This window comes from Scyliorhinus torazame, chromosome 14, assembly GCF_047496885.1.
Source record: "Scyliorhinus torazame isolate Kashiwa2021f chromosome 14, sScyTor2.1, whole genome shotgun sequence".
NCBI classification, from domain to species: Eukaryota; Metazoa; Chordata; class Chondrichthyes; order Carcharhiniformes; family Scyliorhinidae; genus Scyliorhinus; species Scyliorhinus torazame.
Genome location: NC_092720.1, coordinates 86,112,392 through 86,115,307, shown reverse-complemented (window position 1 = coordinate 86,115,307; position 2,916 = coordinate 86,112,392). Strand labels below are relative to the sequence as shown.

The following is a 2,916-nucleotide window of genomic DNA, read 5'->3' as shown; positions in this document are numbered from 1 at the left end:
AAGAAGACGGAATGAAACAGATTGAAGACAGAAAAAAGAAAATTCTTCCACCTACTTGGTAAATTACTGGCAGCTGGAACTCATCACATGGAAAGACTGTGATGTTATAGATGGAAGGTCTGAAGGCACCTCACCAGCTTCAAGTCATCGGTAATGTAGACAAGATTGTCATGTTTTAAAGCAGCACTTCAAACTCTATGTTACAGCCCTTGGCCTGCAGGCACAGCGTGGCGAGACACCTACTCCGTTGCTGCTCATGGTAGCAGGTCCTCAAGCTACCTTTATAATACCTTTGCTTTCGGCAGCGAAGCAGAAAGCAGATTCTTTGATGAAGTAGTTTAACACTTTGATCAGCATTGCTCGGTGAGGAAAAATGAAATGCTCGAGCAGTATATGTTTCGCTCGTGAACTCAGTAGGTGGCAAATCTTTCAATAGTTTTCTAACTATTGGGCAGCACGGTAGCCTTGTGGATAGCACAATTGCTTCACAGCTCCAGGGTCCCAGATTCGATTCCGGCTTGGGTCACTGTCTGTGCGGAGTCTACACATCCTCTCCGTGTGTGCGTGGGTTTCCTCCGGGTGCTCCGGTTTCCTCCCACAGTCCAAAAATGTGCAGGTTAGGTGGATTGGCCATGATAAATTGCCCTTTGTGTCCAAAATTGCCCTTAGTGTTGGGTGGGGTTACTGGGTTATGGGGATAGGGTGGCGGTGTTGACCTTGGGTAGGGTGCGCTTTCCAAGAGCCGGTGCAGACTCGATGGGCCGAATGGCTTCCTTCTGCCCTGTAAATTCTATGAAAACTGTCTTGTGGTTGAAGGCGCAGTCGTGCAATTTCAGTGCACTAAAGTCGTCAGTGATCCGCAATCAGATAGTGTTTGGGATATCGAATAATAAGGTACATGAGAGGCTATTGAGGGACGAAGACCTTCAATTAGAAAAGGCTAACAAAAAGATTTGTCATGCAAACGAGTGAGCTGCATAACACATTAGTATGCTTAACCTGCAACATTTTGGCGCCAATGTTGGGGAAGACGCCAGCGATGCTTAGTGATGCATTCCAATAAATGTGGTCCCAGTGCGTGTGCCCATTTTAAATGGCCGAACAGATCTGTCATTATGTGCCACCGATGCGGCACTTGACATAGCCTGCAACAATGTCTGGTGTTTAGCATTTGGGAAGGTGTGTTCCAAGTATGCTTGAACAAATCATTTCGCAAGGCAATGTTTTTCATGTCCTGCTGGGGACCAAGCAGGATCAGTTAACGTGGTTGATGAGATGTACATCGAAGACCTGTTTATCGTTGATCTGATTTCGACTGAGGTTATGATTACGATTAGTCCCAATATGCAAAGCGAAGAAGTCTTACATATTGGTTGCAGCAGTCGTCATGGTGATGCTGACTCCGTGGAAGACAGATGGACGATTCCATTGATGATCATTGGCACTTTAATTAAATGCAAGCTTGACACGGGAGCAAGGACCAACCTTTTTGGTGTGTCAGATTTGAACAGGCTGAGAGTCAAACTGACAGTCGAATGTCAAACAAGACTGCTGAGAGACTACAATGGGAAGGAGATTGCCACGCTAGGTGCGTGTGAGCTCGACGCATGGGTACACAACAGAGGTTGCATCATAACATTTTACATTGTGGACACAGAACGAGAGTCCATCATAGGAGTGGAAGCGTGTGAGGCACTGAACCTTGCTGATCGGCTGTACATTCCAGACAGCGCTACATCAAAGGATTATTGCAAATGGCAATGAGATGAAGTGGCGCAGTTATCCGATGAGATAAAAGCAAAAGTCAAGGCGGAGGAAGATACACCAGATGAAGAGATAGAGGAGGTAATAGGAATTCCAGAATTCTGGTTAACAGTCTCCAAGAATGTGGATTTGATCAGTGATATGATACAGGAGCATGATGAGCCGATCCTAAAGCATTTGCAAGATATAGAGGTGAAATTTTCAGGTCTGGGGCAGCCAATAAGTTTTACTCTGGAGTTGAAGTTCGAGCCAAATGAGTAATTCACAAATGAAGCAACGACTAAAACATACAATATGGAATCGCCGCATGATGAGTTAGATTTTTTCTTTGTTGAACCAGGAATCATAGAATGTACAGGTTGCCAGATCAACTGGAAGGAAGAAAAAATAAATTTCACAATCAAGACCATTAAAACGAAGCAGAAGCATTTGGGTCAGCTCACTGGTAGAAATGTTTTGAAAACTGTACCAAATGACTCTTTCTTCAACTTTATTAGTCCTCCTGCAGTTCCAGAGGATGGGGAACTAAACAATGGTTTTGCGGCAAGAATCGCTGATGACTTAAAAATTGGTCACTTTTTGCAGGAACACGTAATTCCACAAGCAGTGTTAAACTTCACTGGAGAAGCTATTGCAGACAATGATGAAGATTACGGTGAAGAAGATTACAATGATGATTACGATGATGACCATTACGAGGATGATAATTACGATGAGAAAAGTCCGGAAGAAAATGATGAGCCAGAAGAGGAAAACCATGAAGATTTACTCACTTTATTTGACATTAGTGACGAGGTGATAACAAATAGCTTCTAATCTGCGCAGGACAACGATGCATGCGTAAGCTCCAAAACGGAGTGTGCTGAGGTTGAAAGCCAGATGGCAACAGCAAACAAATTAGCTGAGAACAAATCGACTGCGAACAGCCAACTGGTAACCGAAGAAATAATCCCCATTTTGGAGAAGTTGGCTCCAGAGAAGCACGATGATTTATCAATAGTTCCTGCAGTGAATTCCCAAGTACATGAGGCCAGTCAATCAAATAACGTGCAGCAAGAACAGATGGACACATTTTCGTACAGTTCTGCAACAGATGAATCATGCATCGCTATATCAGATGAGGATGAGCCACCAATTGAAACTAAAACACAA

The 2,916-nt window shown here is 43.9% G+C and overlaps 1 pseudogene; it reads left to right on the top strand.

Moving 5' to 3' along the window:
* The first annotated feature begins 1,275 nt into the window (after nt 1–1,275).
* LOC140389038 (nucleosome assembly protein 1-like 1 pseudogene) lies at nt 1,276–2,580 on the top strand (annotated as a pseudogene).
* Nucleotides 2,581–2,916: the final 336 nt, after the last annotated feature.